Below are 12,079 nucleotides of genomic sequence, written 5' to 3'. Positions count from 1 at the left end.
ATTTGAATGGAAGCAAGTTGACTCTGAAAAGATTGATCCTAGATGCATTTTTCCATTACAAAAAGTCGAGGTATATAAGTGTTAATCAATACATTTCAATTTAATGAAGCCACATTTATAGAGTCAGAGTCATATCTTACTTGAAGATATAGAGCAATGAACACACTTATATTACATTCTAAAAAACAGTGGAGAATTGCTCAGCATCAGGAAAAGGTAGTGGCCTTGCAAGAAACTGAATCTTGAAAATAAACAGTATGTTCCTAGATGCCAGACATGATCAAAATCCTCATTGGTCCCTGAACAAAAGATTTTAGGGTTAGGTTTAAGGTTAGGGTTAGTCTTAATACTGAGGTTTGGGCTTGAACAACATTATTATCAACCTATTATTATCATTTCCCTTTAATTTTAGGGGTAGTTAATGCATGGTAAGGGTTGGGGTTAGGACTAGGATGGGTAGTCCATGTGTCTTTTGCATCATATTCCGTCTTCTAAAGGCACATGAAGTTCACATAATGTGTTCAAGCGAGAAAGAGCGTTGTTTTCAGTGCTAAAGAACTGACTGTGAAGAAGTCACTGTGAACAAGCTTCTCTCATGACGTCATGATTTTTATTGTAAAATGACTTATATTTCAGGTTATTTCTTATTGTATGCCTTCAGAAGACTTTGAATATTACGCACAAGCCGTATGGACTCCTTTATGATAATTTTGGGTGTGTTTTAAGCTTTGAAGTGAGTTACTATCAACTGCTGTTGTTTTGAATAGACTGGACGTGATATTACATTTTTTCCTTTTGTTCCGCATAATAAAGTCATACAGGTTTGGAACGGTATGAGGGTGAATAAATTATGATATATTTTTAATTCATGGGTGAACTATTGCTTTAAAGCTAAAATCCTGCCCAGCATCAATTATTGGATAAGTGATTGTTTTTTTCTTTCATATGGGGACTGTGGGTCTAACCCTTTAGACCAGTATACCAGAATTTTGTGCATCTCAATGGTCTTTTTAGTTCAAACTAAAACAATATGTCTTTTGTCATAGTCCTCTGTCACGGTTACTATAAACTTGGCCATACTCTGTACTGAGTGACATTTTCTGGCAAGCAGTCAGCACATACTGTATGCAAGGAACAACAATACTGCAAAAAGCCCATTGAAATGAACATCTACAACCACAAACTCGTCTAATTTTTATTATTTTAAGACCTTTACAATTTTATAGATTTGTATTAATATATTTATATGCTTTTTTAGCCTGTGTGTCTTTAAGTATAGTTTTTATAAAGCCCTGGGTGGGCTGCACTCAGCAGTGGCAAATGAAAAAAATATGCTCTGCAGACAAATCTAGTAAAAACTAGATAGAGGCCAATAGAAAGAATCATGATTCATAACCTTAAAATTAAAGATGTTATTCTGCTCACTACAACTGTACAGAGTGGTTATCTGAATTACCGAAGCCTTTCTGTCAGCTCAAACCAGTCTGCAGAATTGCCGCTCACTGGATGTTTTTTGTTTTTGGCACCATTCTGAGTATCTCCAGAGACTGTTGTGTGTGAAAATCCCAGGAGATCAGCAGTTACAGAAATACTCAAACCGGCCCGTCTGGCACCAACAATCATGCCATGGTTGAAATCACTGAGATCACATTTTCTACCACTTCTGATGATTAATGTGAACATTAACTGAAGCTCCTGACCCGTATCTACATGATTTTATGCGTTGCACTTCTGCCACACGATTGGCTGATTAGATATTCGCATGAATATGTAGGTGTAAAGGTGTTCCTAAGTGCTCAGTGAGTGTATAACAAGTATTTAACAATTTAATCTTACATAATGACGTATGAGTTTATTTAATTAAAATGTTATTGACTAGCTTTGACTATTTTTTATTTGGCAAATTCTTTCCATTAGTTTCTGCAAAAATGACACTGGAATACTGTTCCATTCCTTCTGCATGAACTATCTGGTGTTGCTTGACTAACACTTTTCCCATTAGTCTTTACCAATCAAATCTCTGATGAAATTGAGTGTACACAAGCAGCCATGACACAATCTGTACAAATGTAATACACACTACATGAATGTAGTGTCTTGAAAATTGTAAATAAGATTACATTTTTACCTGTTGCCAGGATAATTTATCATTAATTTAAGACTTGGTTTATTATTCAAGAAAGCTAGCAACATGAAGGCATTGCTGTGCACTTTGCGAACCACAAAAGAATCGCATTTCGATTTTGAAAATAATAAATAGACATTAGACAATGGTTTTCAAAATGCCTAGCACTAAAAATAGCCAAAGCTAAAAAATAAAATAAAATAAAATAAAAAAGTCAAGCAAATATTATTATTGCACATTTATTTTTAAACCATTAATTTTGACCCCCAATATAAGTGGATGCCAATTTGAAAGTTCTGTGTTGTGTCTGTGTTATGACACATTGCTAAGAATGGGTTGTGGCCAGCTATGCCAGTAAAATGCTGGATTAATCACTTCTAAATCATTAGTCAGATAAAAAAAATCAGTGTGTGTTGTGACAGATAAGTGTGTCATGTCTGACTCACAACATAGCTCAATGGTGTCAGTATGTTGTTTTTTACTTTCATCGCTCTACATCCCTCTCACACATCTTGGCCAAGCTCTGGGGGACCCTTGAGTTTACACCCTGTCTGCAAATCTTCAGAAAAAAAAAAATCTGATTTTCTCTCTGCATGTGGGCCTGACTGTCATGTTTGGTGTTGGATTCATATTTGGCTTAAGGCATCATCACCCCTGTTTCACTGTTGAAAGTTTTCAGAGAATAAAAGCCGGAACACACTTTCAAATAAAAGTCCACACACAGATGGTCCTGTGGAGCAGAACAACATTACACATGAATAGAACAATAGAGCAAATCTGGACTGCTCCAAAATTCTTAACCAATTCTAAGAGACTCAAGGCAATATGTTACCACATATAGTGCTTACCACAAAAAGAATATTTGAAAATGAAAGGAGGAATATAGAACGGTGGTTACAAACGGTGGTTTAGTTCACCCTAAAAAGGAAATTCAGTCACTGTTTACTCACCCCTGTGTTGTTATAACCTCATATGACTTTCTTTCTTTTTCTGAACACAAAGGGAGAAATTGTGAAAAAATGTCATACAATGGCAGTTTATAGTGCCCACCTCTTCAAGCTTCAAAAGGACACAAAAGTATAATTCAGAAGTCTAATAAATTATTGCATGAGACTCATGATTGTTATGAAAGCATATGATAAGGTTTGGTGAGAAACAAACTGAAATCTAATGTATTATTTAGTGAAAATGTTTACTGACCGTTGATCTCCTGTGCATGTTCATTCATGATAGGGCACGAAAACGTTATGGTTACTGGTGTAACCTCCGTTCCCTGATGGAGGGAACGAGACGTTGGTGTCGATGTAGTGACACTAGGGGTCACTCTTGGGAGCCTGAGACACCTCTGGTCTTTGATAAAAGGCCAATGAAAATTGGCAAGTGGTATTTGCATGCCACTCCCCCGGACATACGGGTATAAAAGGAGCTGGTATGCAACCACTCATTCAGGTTTTATGCTGAGGAGCTGATATAAGGTCCGGCCATTTCAGCGGGTAGTTCAGCGTTGTGGCAGGAGGGACACAACGTCTCGTTCCCTCCATCAGGGAACGGAGGTTACACCAGTAACCATGACGTTCCCTATCTGTCACTCACTCGACGTTGGTGTCGATGTAGTGACACTAGGGGTCCCTATTCAAAACGCCACAAGGCTGAACGGTGTTACGTGAACTGGCAGTGTATGGTGGGCAGACTTGCTGTGTGCCTCATAGCCAGCACACCAGGTTGACACGTAACCTCCCCCGACACAGTTATGAGTGTCAAACGGCCCTTTCTGGGGACAAGTCGACTACCCAAAGATAGAGACAGGCTTAACTCAGTCGTGGCCTCTTTTCCCCTTCTCTTTTTCCACTCCCTAAAAAAGAAGGGGGATTATCCAACTGGGCCGCCAGGTCTAGTCGGGGGGTGTCCCTCCCAAGGGGAAGACACTGTGGAGACCACACCTCGCCCAAAGAGGGGGGGATATTTAAGTGGAAAAATACGTCACATGGTCTTTCCAACCATGTGGAGAGCCTTCAAGGTAGATCCTGCCCAATGGGGGAGGAGTTACTACAAACATGGAGACTGGGGCAGAGGGGCTCTACCCAAGGAAGACGCAGTTTGCCAGCAGGGAAACGAACTAGCGGAAGATATAGATCGCATGGGATTAGCCTTACAGGGAACCGCCACATGCGGAGCACCTACCCCAGAACAGGGTTCTGTTGGGCCTCATGTATTCAGATAGCAGACAAAGGCAGGCCTAACAGTCATAAAAAACATTCCTCAAGCCCCCTCCTTCTAAGTCGTAAATTTTACTGATAAAAATCACACCAAAATCAAACAAAGGGAGTCCAAAACAGACTACAGATCCATGAAGCCTTGCCCTCTAAAGGATCGAGCTCTCAACTCCTATTGGATGAGGCACACCACAGAACGTCCCTCAAACATGACATCATCAGGACTTCAAATAATTCTGAAATGCTTCCAAAGTTGCTTCCGGCGACTTCGTTCACCGAATACGGACGTAGCTTTTTGCTGCTCTCCGGTGTAACCTCGTGGCATAAGGAAGTAATGTCCGACTTGAAACTGTAGCCATACAATCTCCATCTCGCTAGACGAGTTGAGATTACTCTGTGTTCAACCAAACACTCTAACGGATCCGAAGGAGACCGCCGAGCAATTCGCATCTTCATCCGTTGGCCTACAGAAGTGAAGAGATTAAAGATTTCTCTTCCATCTTCAATCAAGTCGACATTTCTGAGTTCTCCGCCAGCCCGCCGAGAATCAACAGCCGTACCGCCCTCTGAGAATCAACAGCCGTACCGGCCGCCGACAGCGTGAGGAAACGGCTCTCGTCATCACACGAGCCTCAAGAAACCGGGTCAGAGTTAAAGGACGGAGGAAAACACATTCTACCCGTGTCCTCATGCGATTCAAGTAAGAGGTTTACGTCTGGGCAGAGATAGAATATTATAGCGTGTTATTCTTGTGTTTCAAGGTTTTTGCTTGTACAGTTTACGGACCGCCATGTTCGCTAATTATTAATACTCAGGGTATTAATTATCACAAATTTGTTTTGCTGTATTGTAGTCCAACCAAATTGGACTGTTGTGCATTTTCGCCATCGCGGGTGAGACAGCAACTGAGTTCATCCATTAAAGAGTCAAATAACAAGGGACTTTTACGAGCCCCGCTCGTAAAACCGCGTCTCTGAGTGATGAACATGGCTGCTTCATCTCCAGCTATCGCGAAATCAGCTTTCGGGCTGTCACTTAATCATCTCTCTCTCTCTCTCTCTCTCTCTCTCACTAACCACACTGACACACACACACACACACTGTCACACACACACCTTGTGTTATAGGATTATTTTTATTTCCATATCTAATCATATCACTGTTTAGTTTGTAGTTGTAAGTCGGAAGTTTATTGACTGCATTGTATTAATTATTAATTGATAGTACTGCATAAATAAACTTTGTTTATATTACAAAGAGAAGTGTTTTGGTTTGTTTTGCATACGCCTGTGTCGTGCTGACGGGATGTCAGTGCTCGGATTCAAACCTTCATTCATTGTTTTTTATTCGAAAATCGATATTCTTCGGATGTCGATTTTCCTAAGAAAACAATCTAATATTGAGACTGTTTTAATATTCGGTTATTAGTCCCTGATTTCAGGGTGGTGCCCCGTCAATGTTAATCCTTATTAATATTCTATTGATTTTTGATAATTGATAATTATCTTTGATTGAATTAGAATGATCAATAAGCTAGTGTTAATTTTAATGTTTCTTCGATGTTAACAATTGATAAGTGTTGATTTTAAAGGATTAAAAAAAAAAGCTAACATTGATTCTCATCAATGTTCTATTGATTTTAATAATTAATAATTATCTTTGATAATTATTAATTATTGCTAATAACCAAACTTGCTCCTAAACGTAGCACACTACATTTACTGGAGTCCTATATGAGGTTTTAATGAGTTAGATCCAATTAATTAATTTAAATATTGATTAATAACTACAGAAATAATTATTAATTATTTCTGATAGTAACACTGATCTAAACAACCAGTAAAGCCCTACAGTTCTTAGCGTGTGTACTGGGCCGGCAGCGATTCTCTCCGAAAACTCGACTGCCACAGGGCTCGGAGGAAGTCAACCAGGGAACAAAGTTTGTGAACACTACTGGGAATTAATGGCGCACGTCTTCAGCTCCAAGGGAGGTGGAAGGCGCTATGTGCAAGTGATACACCCGGCCAGCTATCCCGGGCTTATCCGCTTGTGTTGCGTGCCACTACCTGGGATGAAACCGGTTCCACCCAGAGGTTGTAGAACCTTGCACAGGTGTTGGGTGTTGCCCAGCCCGCTGCTCTGCAAATGTCTGTTAGAGAGGCACCCCTGGCCAGGGCCCAGGGAGCCATTACACCCCTGGTAGAATGGGCTGGTAGCCCTACCAGGGGCGGCATGTCCTAGGCGACATATGCCATAGTTATGGTGTCAATGAGCCAGTGGGCAATCCTCTGCTTGGAGACAGCGCTTCCTTTCCGCTGTGCACCAAAGCATACAAAGAGCTGCTCAGAGATTCTAAAGCTCTGCGTGCGATCCAAATAGATGCGTAAAGCACGCACCGGACACAGCGATGACAGGGCTGAGTCTGCCTCCTCCTGGGGCAGCGCTTGCAGGTTCACCGCCTGGTCCCTAAAGGGGTGGTGGGAACCTTGGGCACATAGCCCAGTCAGGGTCTCAGGATCACGTGAGAGTAACCTGGACTGGACTCCAGGCACGTTTCGCTGACAGAGAATGCTAGCAAATCACCTACCCTCTTGATGGAAGTGAGCGCAGTCAGGAGGGCAGTCTTCAAGGAGAGTGCCTTAAGCTCGGCTGACTGCAAAGGCTCAAAGGGGGCTCTCTGTAGACCCTGAAGAACTACAGAAGTCTGATGAGGGAACAAGGCGCGATCTGGAGGGATTCAGCCTCCTGGCGCCTCTTAGGAACCTGATGATCAGGTCGTGCTTCCCTAAGGACTTACCGTCGACTGCGTCGTGGTGTGCTGCTATGGCAGCAACGTACACCTTCAAGGTGGAAGGGGACAGCCGCCCTTCCAACCTCTCCTGCAGGAAGGAAAGCACTGATCTGACTGCGCATCTCTGGGCATCTTCCCGACGGGAAGAACACCACTTAGCGAACAGACGCCACTTAAAGGCATACAGGCGCCTTGTAGAGGGGGCCCTAGCCTGAGTGATCATGTCTACCACCACAGGTGGGAGACAGCTTAGGTCTTCCATGTCCCGTCCAGGGGCCAGACATGGAGATTCCAGAGGTCTGGGTGCGGGTGCCAGATGGTGCCCCTTCCCTGAGAAAGACAGCCCTTCCTCAGGGGAATTCGCCAGGGGGGAGCTGTCGTGAGGAGCGTGAGGTCCGAGCACCATGTCTGGGCGGGCCAGTAGGGTGCTACCAGGACAACCTGCTCCTCGTCCTCCCTGACCTTGCACAGGGTCTGTGCAAGCAGGTTCACTAGAGGAAATGCATATCTGCGCATGCCAGGGGGCCAGCTGTGTGCCAGCGCGTCTATGCCAAGGGGGGCCTCGGTCAGGGTGTACCAGAGCAGGCAGTGGGGAGGATTCTTGGGAGGCAAACAGGTGCACCTGTGCCTGTTGAATCGACTCCAAATCAGCTGGACCACCTGAAGGTGGAGTCTCCACTCTCCCCTGAGGGTAACCTGTTGTGACAGCATGTTCGCTGTAGTGTTGAGATTGCCCGGGATGTGAGTGGCTTGTAGCGACTTGAAGTGCTGTTGACTCCAGAGGAGGAGACGGCGGGCGAGTTGTGACATACAACGAGAGCGCAAACCACCTTGGCGGTTGACATATGCTACCGTTGTCGTGTTGTCTGTCTGAACTAACATGTGCTTGCCCTGGATCAATGGCCGAAACCTGCCGAGGATGCCATATGCCCCAGGAGCCTCTGAAAAAGTTTCAGTGGAACCGCTGTTCCCTGTTTGAATGCCTTCAAACAGGCCAGCACCGACTGGGCGCGCTTGTTCGTAAGGCGTGCCGTCAAGGAGACTGAGTCCAACTCCAAACCAAGAAAAGAGATGCTCTGAACCGGGGGGAGCTTGCTCTTTTCCCAGTTGACCTGAAGCCCTAGTCGGCTGAGGTGTGAGAGCACCAGGTCCGTGTGTGCGCACAACATGTCTTGAGAGTGAGCTAGAATTAGCCAGTCATCGAGATAGTTGAGAGCGCGAATGCCCACCTCCCTTAATGGGGCAAGGGCAGCCTCTGTGACCTTCGTAAAGACGCGAGGAGACAGGGACAGGCCGAAAGGGAGGACTTTGTACTGATACGCCTGACCCTCGAATGCGAACCGCAGGAAGGGTCTGTGTCAAGGAAGAATCGAGGCGTGGAAGTACGCAACCTTCAGGTCTACCGCCATGAACCAATCTTGATACCGGACGCTCGCCAGAATGCGTTTTTGCGTCAGCATCTTGAACGGGAGTCTGTGTAAACCTAGTTCAGAACTCCTTCCTGCGGTGGGCTCCACGCCGGGGCCGGGCTGAAGGGGCGGGCTGCGGCGGAGCCGGTGCAGTCACCGCAGGGGGATGCCCTTGGCGATGAGTAGACGGGGTGCGGGATCTTGAGCCGCGCCGGGGCAGGATATGCCGGCTAGCATCTATCTATTGCGCTACCATCAAAACTGCTGGGCAAAGTCCTCGATGGTGTCACCGAATAGGCCCGCCTGGGAAATGGGGGCAGCAAGGAATTGTGTCTTGTCGGCCTCACCCATCTCGACCAGGTTGAGCCAAAGGTGGCGCTCCTGGACCACTAGTGTGGCCATCGTCCGCCCGAGAGACCGCGCCGTGACCTCCGTCGCTCGGAGAGCGAGGTCGGTCACCGAGCGCAGTTCCTGCATCAATCCCGGGGCGGAACTACCCTCGTGCAGTTCCTTTAGCGCCTTGGCGGACTTGCAGGAGAGCCATGGCGTGCAGGGCGGAGGCGGCTTGCCCAGCAGCACCATAGGCCTTAGCCATCAGAGACGACGTAAACCTACAGGCCTTGGACGGGGGCTTTGGGCACCCGCGCCAGGTGGCGGTGCTCTGCGGGCATAGGCACCGCGAGCGCCTTTATCCACCGGGGGATTGCCGAATAGCCCTTGGCCGCCCCACCATCGAGGGTAGTGAGGGCAGGGAAGCTGAAAAGATCGGGACCGGGCAGTAAAAAGTGCCTCCCGCGACCTTGTCAGCTCTTCATGCACTTCTGGGGGCGGGGCATGGAATGGGGGCGGGGCGTGGCTTTGAGTGGCGCCGCGAGCCCAGGAACCAATCACCGAGCCACGAGGGTTCATAAAGCCCGCTTGCGACATTGGAGCTTAAAAAAAATATGACTGGGCGTAGAAAAGCATCAATTCTTCGAATACAAACTCTTCAGACATGTTTAGTACATTTTGTTCTCTGTTTTGTGTGTAGCGGTGTTGTATTCTGTTGTCGCTATCACTGTGGAGGACCTGTTTTTAGATAAACAAAACAATTTTCGCTTGAACGGCCAAATATCGCGAGGGGGCTTTGTGAACTGTTGCTCTTGTGCCCTATCATGAACGCGCACAGGAGATCAGTGTTCAGTGAACATTTTTACGAAATAGTACATTCGATTTCAGTTTGTTTCTCACCAAACCTTATCGTATGCTTTCACAACAATCATGGAATAATTTATTAGACTTCTGAATGATACTTTTGCATCCTTTTGAAGCTTGAAGAGATGGTCACTATAAGCAGCCATTGTATGACATCACTGAGCACAACATTTTTTCACAATGTCTTCCTTTGTGTTAAGAAAAAGAAAGTCATATTGGGTTATAACAACACGGGAGTGAGTAAACAATGACTGAATTTAAATTTTTGGGTGAGCTATCCCTTTAATATTTGCGATAAAGTGTTCTGTTCTTTTATAACTTAACAGACAATTATGTCAGTGTACCTAAGTGTTCGGTCCAACTTCTTAGCTAATACACATTTCGCTTATTTATGTAAATTAGCAAAAATTTGCTAAAAGTAATACATTAATTAATTAAACTAATAATTGTTTGAGGTAATAGGTAGTTTCCCGTAAATTTGGGGTGTTATGTGGTCTGCATTTTTAGTTTTAGAGCTGAAGTAGTCTGCCACCAGAAAATGTCCAATGATATAGAAAAAAGGAATTTGGTATCTTAAAAAAAGAGAAGAAATAAGTTAAAGGAAGTAAATAGTAATAGTTTAACCACTTAACCAGCTGTTTGGTGCCTTTTATGTGTTTTGTTGTGTTTAAAGCTGTTCATTTGTCTTTAAATGAACAGCTTTAAACACACCTGGTACTCAAACACATAATCATGGGAAAGAGAGAAAGTAAAGGGAAGGGGAGAACACATTTTTGTCTGAAACGAGACATTCTGAAACTTAGTTCAGCACATAGTTTAGTATTTCTTTATTTACATCCTTGTGCCATGCATTTCCCAGGACACTAGGCATCTTTATGGGGAGCAGACATTAAAAACCTTTACAACAGGATATTTGTTAAAAAGATGCTAATAAATAGAAATAGAAGGATACAGTAAACGAGGCCAAAATAAAGGTTTTACTAAATACAGAATAACAAAGAAAACTTGCTTTAATCAAGATGTCACAAAAATAAGCATGTACATTAAATAATTAGAAAATGCTATACACTCTTCAAGTATAAGCAGGACTTCTGCTACTAAAATTCCAAATGTTTGCCAAACACATCGGCGTCGCCAGGTTATTTTTCCGGGGCTTCAGCCCCGAATGTAATTTTAAATGTAGGTTACGCAATAATATTACTTCCCCCCCCCACCCCCCCACCCCAAGCCCTGAACATCCTCAAGTCCTAGAAACGCCCCTGGCCAAACATACTCAATTATATATTTAAAAAATTAAGCACTGCTAATGTAAATTTGATATGCAGTACAAAGGGGTGGGCATTAATGATTCTCCTTTATAATCCTTTGTGAGGAGAAATGAAAGGAAATTGTCATACCCGCACTCATACTTGGACACAGTGGATTTAAAATTTGTACATGCATTTATTTGCTTAATTTACTGTATGTGTACTATGCTTTCAAATTCTCTAAAATCAAAGATGATCTGTTGCATTTGAGAATATTCAATAGCAGCACTCTACTGCTGTATTAGGGTTAGAAAGGTCTGATTTGCTTTTGAATTTTCACAAAAAATAAAGACTAAATGTGCCTTAATAATTAATGAAACCATGTGGATGGAAAAGTTGGAGCAAAACACAGATCTTTTTGAAAATAGCCAGTAGGTTGTGATACACATCTGAGAGAATCACCTTCTCACTGACACCCAAACACACATGCACACAATTAGGCAATTTTTTTTGTTTGATCAGAAAAAGGTTTTCATTGGATGGATACATGCCAGTATCTTTTGCTGCTTTTTTTCCCTTCTTTCTGAGTTTCCTCACTTTTTTTTTTTTGCCTTTCTCTCTATTCCCTATATTGTTCTTTCCCTTTCCAAAGAGCGAATCTGGCTTTTTATTGCCGTTCTGAAGTGATGGGAGAACCCTTGTAGTGTGAGGACCGTTCTTGCCACCTCTAGGAAAGTCTGCATCTTCGTCTATATGTAAAGCTGCAGCAATTTTGTTCTTCTTCTTCATTTGTCTTCTGTTTTTATTCTTACCTTGCTCTTGGGGTGTGAATGCACTCTGTGGGGTGTTTTTCCCACCATTCCCTGGTGTTTGTGAGTTCTGCTTGAAATGCAAATGTGTGTTCGGTTAGTGTGCTTGTGGATGGTTTTTGGGCATGGGTGCGATGTGTCTTTTCGGCATGTGCTAGTTGTTTGTGTGAGTGGTGGGTGTGTATGGGGACTGTTTGGGGCTGGTTTTCTGTTTCTTCCTAGGCAGTTGAGGGGTAGATGAAACAACACCTCCATCTGCCAACATCAATCCAGCTTCCTGCAGTTCTGAAA

This window comes from Myxocyprinus asiaticus, chromosome 7, assembly GCF_019703515.2.
Source record: "Myxocyprinus asiaticus isolate MX2 ecotype Aquarium Trade chromosome 7, UBuf_Myxa_2, whole genome shotgun sequence".
Classification (NCBI taxonomy): Eukaryota; Metazoa; Chordata; class Actinopteri; order Cypriniformes; family Catostomidae; genus Myxocyprinus; species Myxocyprinus asiaticus.
Note: the sequence above shows the minus strand (reverse complement) of the source record.